Below are 12,987 nucleotides of genomic sequence, written 5' to 3'. Positions count from 1 at the left end.
CCGCTATAGGGCGCGTGCGCTCGCCAGACAGACAGAGAGAGACATAGAGACAGAAAGCGAGAAATCACCCCCCAGGGGGGATGGTCACGCCGCAATCCCTTCTCCGCCATTCTCCTCTCGGGATCTTGGGCACGCACGCACACGCACCCGGCGTGAGTTTTTTAAGCCACTGGGTCCGGGACACGAACCACAATCAACTGTGTGGGAGTCCAGCGACATAGCCATTACACCAACTGCTGGTTCCCTCATTTTAGTTCTTATGTTTAAGTGTTTGATTCATTTTGAGTTAATTTTTAAATTTTGAATAAAGATGCATTATACGTGTATAGAGATGTAAGAAAAGAGTCTAATTTTTTATTTTATTTTATTTTAGCATGTAAATATCCAGTTGTGAGGACCATCAGATGGTGTAATGGTTATGTCACTGGACTTCAACATGGTCAACCGCAACTTGAGTTCTGGACCTGGAGGCTTGAAATTCATGCCAGGCATATGTGCATGTGTGCCCAAAATCCCAGGAGAAAGGATTGCGGGGTGGCCATCACCCCTAGGGTGGTGATTTCTTGCTTTCTGTCTGTCTCTCTGGTGAGCACCCATGCCCAATAGCAAAAATATCTCTTAAAAAAAAAAACTAGTTGTGTCCTGGCACCACTTTTTTGAAAAGACTTCCCTTTTCCCTCCATCGAATGGATTTGGTTCCCATGTTAAAAAGCTGGATTCTGTTCTATTTTACACACACACACGCACGCACTCATATATATACATATGTGTGTGTGTGTATATATATATATACGTGTGTGTGTGTATATATATATATATATATATATATACGTATGTGTGTGTGTGTATATATATATATACGTGTGTGTGTGTATATATATATATATATATATATATACGTATGTGTGTGTGTGTATATATATATATACGTGTGTGTGTGTATATATATATATATATATATATATACGTATGTGTGTGTGTGTATATATATATATACGTGTGTGTGTGTATATATATATATATATATATATATACGTATGTGTGTGTGTGTATATATATATATACGTGTGTGTGTGTATATATATATATATATATATATATACGTATGTGTGTGTGTGTATATATATATATACGTGTGTGTGTGTATATATATATATATATATATATATACGTATGTGTGTGTGTGTGTATATATATATATATCCCTATATCACTACCACACTGTCTTGATTACTGGAGTTTTCAAGTTTCAATACTGGAAATGTTGAAAATATGAGTCCTCCTTTTTTTTTTTTTCTTTTGTATCTCCTCTGAGGATAATTTCTAGTGTTCTGTCATTGGGCTCATTGATTCTTTCTTCTACTTGGTCAAAAGTATTGCTCAGGACCAGCAGTTGGTGTAGTGGCTATGTTACTGGACTCCCATGTAGTCGACAGCAGTTCAAGTCCCAGACCCAGTGGCTTAAACTCGTACTGGGCGTGTGCGTGTGTTCCTGAGAGAAGGATGGAGGAGAAGGGATTGCGGCGTGGCCATCCCCCCTGGGGGGTGATTTCTCGCTTTCTGTTTCTCTGTTTCTCTCTGTCTTTCTGGAGAGCAAAATCCTCTCAAAACAAACAAACAAACAAACCAAAAAAACTATTTCTGAAGCTTTCTATTAAAATTTTCAACATAGTTATTGTATTCTTTATCTCTAGGATTTTTATTTGCCTTTTTTTTTTTCATATTTCTTTGTCAAACTTCTCATTTGTTCATGAACTGTTAACCAAATTTCATTTACTTTTCTAACCATATTTTCTTATGGTTCCCTGAACTTCTTTAAGAAGATTCTTCTGGGGGACCAGCAAGTGGCGTGGTAGTTAAGGCACTGGACACTCCCACATGGCCGACCAAGGTTTGAGTCCCGGACGTGTGGCTTGCTTTCTCATGGCCATGTGGGAGTCCAGCACCCTTAGCCACCATGCCACCTGCTGTCCTGGCTTCTGAATTCTTTCTCAGTTTTTTCACAGATCTTTGTTGTGAGTCTGCTTTGAGAGCTTTATTAGTTTCTTTTAGTGGTGTCATCTTTGAGATTTTTTATCATTCACACGTCTTTATATCAATACCTGTACATTTGAGGAGACGGCCACACCTCTTCTGATCTTTACCGGTGCTCTTTCACAGCAGCAGACTTTTAAATTTAGTCTAGCCTCAGATTCTGAATGGGTCAGCTTAGTAACGACACTGAGGCAGGCAGACCTCAATGCTGGATTCTGTAGTTGGGTTGGGTCACTTCTATAGTTGCTCTGAGGTTGAATAGTATTGCTGGCTGTGCTCTGTGGACTGGTGAGACCAGTGGCTAGACTCTGCCATCACTGTTAGGGTCTATTGGCTGGGCCCTGGGAGCATCTCTGAGGGTGCAGGGGTGCAGGTTGTTTTCCATTGCTGGGAGGCGTCGTGACTTGTAATTGTAGTTGGGCAGGACCCTGTGACGGACTCTGGCTGGGTGAGGTCTCTGCAGTTGCTATGTGGCAACACAGGTTGCACAGGCTGCACTCCACAGGTGTGTGTGGACTCGGGCTTGCCTCCTAGCCAATAAGCAGAGCACCAAGGTGTGAAGAAGTCACCATTCTGCAGCTGGGATTAGGGAGGTGAGATGCTCTTTCTGAGGTAGTTACTGACCTACACACAGTTGCCTCTCAGCCTGGGGAAGATGTAACAAGAGCACCAAAGCCGTGTGGGGAAGATAACTATGAATTTGAGCTTGATAACCCATAGACTATGTTTCCTGATGTGTGATGCTACTGGCTAGTTTCTCAGATGTGGTCCTCTGTTGGCCAGAAGGCAGAGCAACCACCAAGATCCATGCACTGATTGCTATGAGCCCTGTCTCATTTTTGGTTTCTAACTGATCCCAGGTGATCTAGCTTAACCAGTACTCCTAATGTTTCTCATGGGACAAGACAGGAATAAACCTCTTGGGAAGGGTCCCAAGAATAATAGGAAAACTGAGTATCTGCCACAGCTCGGTTTTCCACTGTAGAAACTATGATTCCAGGGGACTTCTCTGTGTGTGGCACTGTGCCAATTTGGGAGGAGGGTCGCAAAGTCAAAGAGAATTGTCCTTTGCACCATTTGATCATGACTTTTCTGGGCTCCACAGTCCAAGAGGATGTCTCAGCCTCTCTCCCTAGCTCTGGGATATTGTGGATGATATTCTTGCCTATGGATAGTTGCTAGTTGGATTCCTATAAGGGAGAGAGAAGCTGGAGAATTCTTTTTACTTCATCTTACTGATGGCATTCTCCTTATTCCTTTTTTTTTTTTTCCAAGATTGTTTTGGTTTTAGGCCAGCAGGTGGTACAGAGGTTAAGGGACTGGATTCCAATATGGCCGACTTTGCTGTTTGCCTTCTGGGTTCCCTGGGCAATGTGCATGTGTGCCCAAAATCCCGAGAGGAAAATGAAGAATTGCAGCATGGCCATTCCCTCTAGGGAGTGATTTCTCTCTCCCTTGTCTGTATAGGTTTTAGGATCAGGTTGTCAAGACCAGCAGATGGTGTAATGGTTAAGTTGCTGGACTTACACGTTGTGAACTGTGGTTTGAGTCACGGACCTGGTAGCTTAAGCCTCACACTGGGCATGTGTATGTGTGTGTCCAACATCCTGAGAGGAGAATGGAGGAGAAGGGATTGCAGTGTACCCATCCTCTCTGGGGATTGATGTCTCACTTTCTGTCTCTCTGTCTCTCTGGCTTGGGCTCATTCCTAAATTCCCTTTTGTGTTTATTCTTTGTTAGCATATAGAAATGCAATTGATTTGTATATGTTGATCCGGTATCTTGAAACTCCTGAACTTGTAAATAATAATAATAATACATATGTGGATGCCTTAGGGTTTTCAATATACCATGTTGTATCTTCTATGAATAGATTTAGTGTTATTTCTTGCCTTCCAATCTGGTTGCGTTTTATTTCTTGTTCTTGACTAATAACCCTAGCTACAATGTTTAGTACATTGAATAGATAGAGTGAGAGTAGATAGCTTTGTCTTGTTCCTAATGTTTGGGTGAAAACGTTTCACCATTTAATATAATGTGTTTTGTTATGAAGAATTACTTATTTATTTTATTTATTATTATTTTTTTTAATTTGCTATAGGGCACCCACCAGAGAGAGACAGACAGAGAGAGAGAGACAGAGAGAGGGAAAGTGAGAAATCAAGCTGCCAAGTCTGGCATTCAAACTGTGGTCAGCCATGTGAGTTTCCAGCGCCCTAACCACCATGCCACATGCTGACCCTGAATATAATGTTATGTGAGGTCTTTGTAGATGCCCTTCATCATGATGTGGGTTTTCGAGTTCTCTTGAATTCTAAGTTTGTTCAATGTTTTTATTTGTTTGTTTATCATGAAAAGATGTTGGATTTTTTCAATTACTTTGTTCTTTATCTGAGATGGTCATATGAATTTTGCCCCTTAATATAGTACACATTAATTGACTTTAGATGTTCTACCTACTTACATTCCTAGAATGAATCCTACTTGGTAATGGTATATAACACTTTATACGAGTTACTGGATTCAGTTTGTTCACATTTGTTGAAAATCTTTTATAAGGGTTATCGATCTATGATTTTCTTTTCTTGTGATGTCTTCCTCATATTTTCTATCAGGATAATACCAGCTTCATAGAGGAGTTGGAAAGTGTTCTGTCTTCTTCATTTTTGCAAAGGTTTGTGAAGGATTGATATTAAGAATTCTCTTTTTTTTTTTAAGAGAGATTTTTTGCTATAGGGTGTGTGCACTCACTAGAGGAACAGAGAGAGAGAGAGAGACAGAAGCATCTCCTCCCTGAGGAGATGACCACACTGCAATCCCTTCTCCATTCCCCTCGGGATCTTGAGGATACACTCATGTCTGGCATGAGTTTTAAGTTGCCGGATTCAGGACTCTTATTGATGCTCTTTTACTTTTTCATGTGCTTTCAAATTACTAGTGTCATTTCAATTTGGCCTGAAGGGATAATCTTTATTGTTTCTCAAAGGGAAGATCTACTAGTGACTAATTCTTTTAGTTTTTTTTGGGGGGGAGGGGGAATGTATTAACTTTTTCTTAATTTTTGAAAGATAGTTTTTCTGGCTATTGAATTCCTCATTGACAGTCTTTTTTTTTTTTTTTTTGCTATAGGGTGCGTGCACTCGCCAGACAGACAGAGACAGAGAGACAGAAAGCGAGAAATCACCCCCCAGGGGGGATGGCCACGCCGCAATCCCTTCTCCTCCATTCTCCTCTCAGGATCTTGGGCACACACACACACACACACACGTGCTTGGCATGAGTTTTAAGCCACCGGGGCCGGGACTCAAACTGCAGTCAGCTATATGGAAGTCCAGGGACATAGCAATTACGCTAACTGCTAGTCCCGACAGTCTTTTGTTTTTTCGGCACTTGAAATATGTCATCCTACTGCCTACTTTCAGACATAGTTTCTGATGAGACGTTAGCTGTTGACCTTATTGAGAATTCCTTACAAATGATGAGTCATTTTCCTATTGCTATTCTTCAAGATTCTCTATCTTTTAATAGTTGGACTCTGATGTGTGGATTTCCTTAAGTTGATCTTACTTGGAGTTCATCGAGCCTCTTGAGTGTGTAGGTAATTGTTCTTTTGTTTCATTTTTGCTGTAGGGCGTGTGTGCTCGTGTGTGTGTGTGTGTGTGTGTGTGTGTGTGTGTGTGTGTGTGTTGTGTGAGAGAAGGGGAGAGTAAGAAATCACCCCCAAGGGGGAGATGGCCATGCCTCAATGCCATCTCCTCCAGTCTCCTCTTGGGATTTTGGACATGCATGCATATATGCCCAGCATAAGTTTTAAGCCGCCTGGTCTGGAACTCAAACTGCAGAATGGGCCATGTGGCATCCAGCTCCTTAAACTGCACACCAGCTGCTGGCCCCTGATAATTGTTCCTTTTAATAAAATTTAGGAGGTTTTAGCTGGTAGTCTTTCTACCATTTATTCTCTTTCTCCATTCCTTGTGGTATTCTCATTATGTGTATGTTGGTAGGCTTGGAGTTATTCCCTTGACTCCAAGATTCTTTTTTACTCTAAAGTAACTTTGATTCTGTCACTTTGTTCTTTTTCCCCCCTATGTTTAATTGCCAGAATGTATGTGCATTCACCAGAGTAAGAGAGAAAGAGAGACAGAGAGAGATAGAGAGAAATATAGAAAGTACCCTCCAGTGGGGTATGGTCATGCCGCAAACCTTTTTCCTCCATTCTTCCTTCCATCGGGATTTTGGTAATGCACACACACGTGCCTGACATGTTCCAAAAGCCACCAGAGCTGGGACTTGAACCACAGTTGACCATGTGGGATATGGCTTTCCATTCACTCAATTGTAGCCCTGCAGGGCAGGTCCCACCTTATTTTTTCTTTTTCTCTTTCCTTCTTTCTCCCTCCCTCCCTCCCTCCCTCCCTCTTTCTTTCTTTCTTTCTTTCTTTCTTTCTTTCTTTCTTTCTTTCTTTCTTTCTTTCTTCCTCTTTCTTTCTTTTTTTACATTTATTTATTTATTCCTGCCTGAGAGAGATGGGAAAGCAGAGGGGCCACTCCCAACAAGGTCTTTTCTTCATAATCTTACACCCAGCCTCAGTCAGCTAAGGTCACAGCATGCACAGGGAGACCTCAGGACACCAATCCAGGACCTTGCCCTATGACCTCAGTATTGCGGGGCATTGTGACACTGCTTTTCCAGCATGGGTGGCCTTGTTTCTAACGGTCTTTTCATTTTTCTTTATTCTTTATATTCATAAGAATGACTAGTTTCTATTGTCTAGCTTAATGTCTGCACATTCTTTCTTGTGACACTTGAAACCCGCTGCTGAGACCTTCTAGCAAATTTTTAGTTCAGATATTGTACTGTGCAACTTCAGAATTTCTATTTAGTAGTTTCAAGGATTAATTCCTTTCTTTTTATTGATATTCTCTATTTGATGAAACATTATTTTCATGTTTTTGCTTACTTTTCTAGACATAATTTGCTCTGATTCTTATCATATAGCTCATTTAAAGTTTTTGCTGAGGCCACCAAGTGGCATGGTGGTTAAGGCAATGGACTCCCACATGGGCAAACACAGTTCTAGCCCCAGACCCAGAGACTTGAAAATCATGCTGGATGTGTGTGCATGGGTGCCCAAAATCCCTAGAGGAGAATGGAAGAGAAGAGATTGTGGTGTGGCCATCCCCTCTGGAGGGTGATTTCTTTCTCTCTCTCTCTCTCTCTCTCTCTCTCTCTCTCTAGCAAGTGAATGCATCCTATGGCAAAACCTAAAAAAAATTTAAAATTAAAAAAAGGTCTTTGTCTAGTAGGTGCAACATCTGGGCTTCCTCAGGGACAGTTCCTATTGACTATTCTTTTCTTTGTTTATGAGCCACCCTTTCTTGTTTCTTTCTTCCTCTCATTTTCTATTGAATACTAGATATTTTAAATAATATAACGTGACAACTCTAAATCAGACCCTCCCTCAGTTAGGGTTTGTAGTTCTTGCTGCTGTCTGTTTAGTCACTAATTCTATAAAGTCCGCTCTCTTTGTCCTGTGTGGTCACCAATGTTTCTGCCTGGTAGCCCACTGGTCAGCTAAAGATAGCACCGAGATTTCCTTATGTGCCTTGAATCAGTAAGTATCCTCCTCTTTGCCAAGGGTTTTTGTGCGTTCGTTGGTTGGTGTAATCCTTCAATGCTCTGGCAGTTTCCTCTGCCTTTCCCTTCACTTTCTGATTGTGCAGTGTCTCAAGGTCACCAGAGTTGAGCACCTTGAGCCTTCTCAGACACTTCCTGCCCATGCGCACAGTTCTACAAATGCATGTGAACCCCTAGATGCCCAGGAATATGTCAGAGTTTTTCAAAGGCCTCTGTAGACATCTCATGTCCTGACATTCTTTCTACATCTTTTGGTCAGCCTCTATTCACTTATTAGTTCATTTCATGAGGGACACAGAGAGAGAAAGACAGACAGAAAGATAGGCATCCCTAACAAAGCCTACACACCATGATCCATCCTGAGTCTTAGGCAGTGCACATGGTGCCCAGCACGTAGAGGGAGGTTCTGGGATACGGACGTAGGACCCCCTCTCCCCATGTGGGTCCACATGTATCATCACTGTGCCACCTGTCCTTTGGCCTCTTTGGTCTGCGCCTTGCTTTCCTCACCTGGTATTCCTGCCTCAGGCAGCTGAGATGTCAAACAATTTGCTGCAGATTGTTTAGACAAATAGGGTTTTTCACTGAGTGGTCTCTGAGTCAGGTCAAATAAAGGCTAGCCCTGCAGATGGGACTTTTAAAGGGGAGTTGCCAGATGGGTCACATAGCAGCAATTCTCTAGAGATGGAGTTTTTAGGGGGATTCAAAGCCCACTCTGCCCCCTCTAGTGGCTGCTGGGCTGCTGGTTTTCATAGCTGCTGGAGGCTGCTATGGAGTCAGGAAGTGAAGGATGGGAAAAAGGCAAGCACAAATGTCCTGAACCTCACTGTTGCTACTGAAATTGAACCATTTTTTTTCTTAAATAAATATTCCTTAGATTTTTGAAAGCTTTGATTAATTTCAGGCGTTCTAGAAAACTTGATTTTGACTGTTTTTTTTTTCTTTTGGCCAGTGTCCTTTTTGCTTTTATGAAGGCATAGATTTACAGATGTCCTTATGCCGCCCTTCCAGAAGTGCTTCTTCAGATTATTCTATTTAAAGAAGTATAAAGCTTTAAATAATATTGGTCACTCATGAGAAAATTGTTTTGAATATAAAGTCTATTCTTAACATGAAGAAATAAAGCCCACTTTTTGTTTCCTGTTTTCCTTTGACCGAAGAGTTGAAATCCTTACCCTACCTGAATGTGAATTTTCATTTCTCAAGAAGCAAGTTGTTTTTAAGAATTATTTTATTTCGCTCTATTTATTTATTTATTTTAATTCAACCAGGGAAGGATAGAGTGAGAGAGAGAGAGAAAGAGAGAGAGAGAAAAAGCAAGCCACCAGGTCCAGGACTTGAACTAGAGTCAGCCATGTGGGAGTCCAATGCCCTCAACCACCACACCTCCTACTGTACCTCAAGAAGCAAGTTTTTATTTTGTTTTATTTTTGCTTTTGTACTGACGTCATGTTGTTGGGTCACAATATAACAAAAAAACAGTGGGATGCCTCACTTCTAGAGAAACTAAAATTCTTAATGAAAAAGTTATCGTGAAATGTTTTCTTTTTGATAACATAGCCAAAGTTAAGCCCATTTCCTGACACTTTTTGTTTTTTTTTTCTCTAAGATCATAGCCTAAATTCAGAATAATAGAACTAGTCAGACATCTTTTATACCAATATCATCTTGTATTTCCCAGACAGCTGCTAGATTACATGAAAAATTTGCCGTTGCATAACTTGGCACTCGTAAGTAAAGAATGCAAGGAGGGGTGTTAAAAACATTAGGTATAATGAGTGTGCTACATGTTTTTGTTTGTTTGTTTTGTTTTTTGTTTTTGTTTTTTTTTTGAGAGGTTTTTGCTATAGGGCACATGCGCTCACCAGAAAGAGAGAAACAGAGAGACAGAAAGCAAGAAATCACCCCCCAGGGGGGCTGGCCATGCTGCAATCCCTTCTCCTCCATTCCCTTCTCGGGATCTTAGGCACGCACACACAGTACCCGGTGTGAGTTTAAGCCACCAGGTCTGGGACTTGAACTGCAGTCGACTACATGGGAGTCCAGCAACATAGCCATTGCCCCAACTGCTGGTCCCAGAGCGTGGTACATCCTTTTAAAATTAGATTATCAGTATGAAGGGTCTTATAGTCTTTAGGAACTATTCTAGTATGAAGTGGTATATTATTGTTGTATTTGCCTATTAGGAACAAAGTTCGTGAATAATAGTGCATTATGTGAAAACTTTACATAGATTGCAAAGTTTTTTGCACCAGAATAAACAACTTTAATTACATTTTCTTTGGTTAATTTGTCAGAGGATTCATGTGCTTCCCAGAGAGAAAGGGGAGTGTGAAAGAAAGTGCTCCCTTCCCCATAAGGGATGGTCATACTGCAACGCCTTCTCCTCCATTTCTCTCTCCTGTCAGGATTTTAGATGTGCATACACACGTGCCTATCATGTATTTCAAGCCACCAGGTCCAGGACTTGAACCATAGTCAGCCATGTCAGATCCAGCTGACTTAACCACCATGCCATAGGCAGGCCAATGTGAATATTTTGAAGTCCCCTCTTACTATAAGAGCTAAATTGAGGGTTGAGGCTTGTCCATCATGTCCACAAATGAAGAGACCAATGTCAAAGCAGAAAGAGAGGCTCATTCTCTCTAGATGATTTCTGAGTAAGATTAAATGTCATGATTTTGAGTAAGGCGTCTTCCTGGGTGGAGAAAATCATACTCATGTTCACAGGCAAGAGCTTGTATGATGACTGTCAAACTTATTTCCAAGATGATTTTATTTCGTAGTTTAGCCTTCTATTACTAGTAGTAATTTTGTGTACATTCGCAAAATAGACTATAAGACCCTAAAGATTTGTAAATATTATACGTTCACTAACCATCTTACCCAGGTGATAGAGAGTTCAGGTAGAGGGGACACATGGAATTATCAAAAATACGCTGGTTAAACTTGTTGGGAAAACTAACTCTGGCTGTCTCCCCTTTCCTTCCTTGGTTTCTAATACTACAAAGGTACTTCAAAAATTGGGGGGAAATGGAATTAAAGTACTAGTTTATTTTGGTGCAAAAATTTTGAAAGTCATACATAGTTTTATCATAGTACACGTTTCTCATGAATTTTTTGAAGATCTCTCATACACTCTCCTCAAAGTAGTATCAACTGCCACACCGTGAAATTTACCAGTCCCTGGTACCTTGGGCTGTTATCTATCATACCCTCATGAACACTCGTTTCTCTTCCCTTCTGATATTGGAAATTAATCAACTGGCCAGACCATTCGGAACCTCCAACAGGTGGTTTCTATTTTCCCCTCTCATTTGCCTAAAGATCTCTGCCATGATTTACTGACAGGAAATAGACTCATGTATCTGACATCACCACCCTGAGTTGGATGAATCAACCCATCAGAACTCTGAGAGAGGCTTTCCAGAAAAATTCCAGCCCCAAACCAGAGAACTTAGAAGGAGGGAGAGGCTAACCCAAGAGCATGTAACGAGGAATAGTTTTTAAGGTAATGAGTAAAGTTAATGAAGGAGATCTGATTGTGGTTATTGTCTGGGTATTTTCGGTAATGAACTTCATGTTCTTTTTTTGATTTGTCATATGATACAGCCCTTTTGCTTTCCCGTGGCTCTGGCCTCCAACCCTCAATTTAGTAGACTATATTTGTGCCAACTGGAATAAACACTTTCTCCTTTAAAAAAAAAAAAAATTCTTGGTCCATGGGCCACTCTCCTAATGGTCTCTCCTGGCATTATCTATTACATCTTCACTACAAAGAGACTCCTTGATTGCCTCCTTGTTCTGATCAGTCTCTTAAAGCTCACAATGGAAGAGTGTGACTCAGGTGTTAGATCATTTTGGAGCCAGATGCTGAATTTCTTAGAATATTTCCCCACAAAGTTTCAGAATCATATAAAATTCCTATATGCAGGGGGACCAGCAGTTGGCGTGGTGGTTAAGGCGCTGGAATGCCCACATGGCCAACCATGGTTCGAGTCCTGGACCTGGTGGCTTGCTTTCTCACTCTCTCTCTCTCTTTCTCTCTATGTCTTTCTCTGGCAAAACTCATGTAAAAATAATAATAATAATTAATAAATAAAAATTTTTTTTTTTGTAGTTTTTTTCCTATAGGGCGCATGCACTCGCCAGAAAGACAGAGAGAGACAGAGAGACAGAAAGTGAGAAATTACCCCATAGGGGGGATGGCCACGCCACAATCCCTTCTCTTCCATCCTCCTCTAGGGATCTTGGGCACGCACGTACATGAGCTTGACATGAATTTAAGCCACTGGACCCGGGACTCGAACCGCAGTCGACTACATGGGAGTTCAGCAACATAGCCATTACGCTAACTGCTGGTCCAAATAAAATAATTCTTTTAAAAATTTTTTCTATATGTTACAGGAGAGCATTCTATAGGTAATCTTTTATTTATTTGATTGTTTAATTTACATATTATAAAATTTACCTATTTCAAGTTTACAATGATTTTGCTGAGTGCTATAACCTCACTATAAGTGTGTTTTAGAACATTTTCATCCTCCCAACAATGTTTATAATTTTTTAAAAGAATTATTTTATTTAATTTTATTCATTGTCATTTACTTATTTATTATTTTTGAAGCTGATCAGAGAGAGCCAGAGAGAAAGAAAGAAAGTGAGAAAGCTAGCTGCCAGGTCCAGGAATCAAACCACAGTGAGCCACGTGGGAGTCCAGCTGCCTTAACCACCACACTACCTGTCGGCCCCACCCCCAATAATTTTTATCAACCCCTTCGCCCATTTACAATTGATCCCTGTCCCCACCTAAGCCCCAGGCAACTACTAGTTTATTTTCTGTCTGCATAAATTTGCCTTTCCTGGATACGTCATATAAACGGACTCATGCAACGCAAGGTCTCTGGAGTCCGTCTGCTTTCACACAACATCGTGTTTTTGAGGCTCATCCACGACAAAGCGTGCGTCAGTAGTTAGTTACTTTTTATTGCTGAATAGTATCCGATTGTAGGGATATGCCATATTTTGTCTATCCATTCACCACTTCGTGGAAATTTAAGTTATTTTCAGTTAGGTTCCAGTATAATTAATGCTGTATGAAATTTCACAAGCGAGTCCTGCTCTGATGAATATATTTATTTCTCTTGAAAAGATACTTAAAAGAAATTTCCAGGTTGTATAGTAGTTTTACATTTAGTTTTTTAAGAAATTACCATGCTTGGGTACCAGCAGATGGCATAATGGTTACATCACTGGACTGCCACGTAGTTGACCATAGTTCCAAGTCCCAGACCCGGCTGCTTAAACTCACACTG

This window comes from Tupaia chinensis, unplaced genomic scaffold (assembly GCF_000334495.1).
Source record: "Tupaia chinensis unplaced genomic scaffold, TupChi_1.0 Scaffold000047_1, whole genome shotgun sequence".
Classification (NCBI taxonomy): Eukaryota; Metazoa; Chordata; class Mammalia; order Scandentia; family Tupaiidae; genus Tupaia; species Tupaia belangeri.
This window is presented reverse-complemented; position numbering follows the sequence as displayed.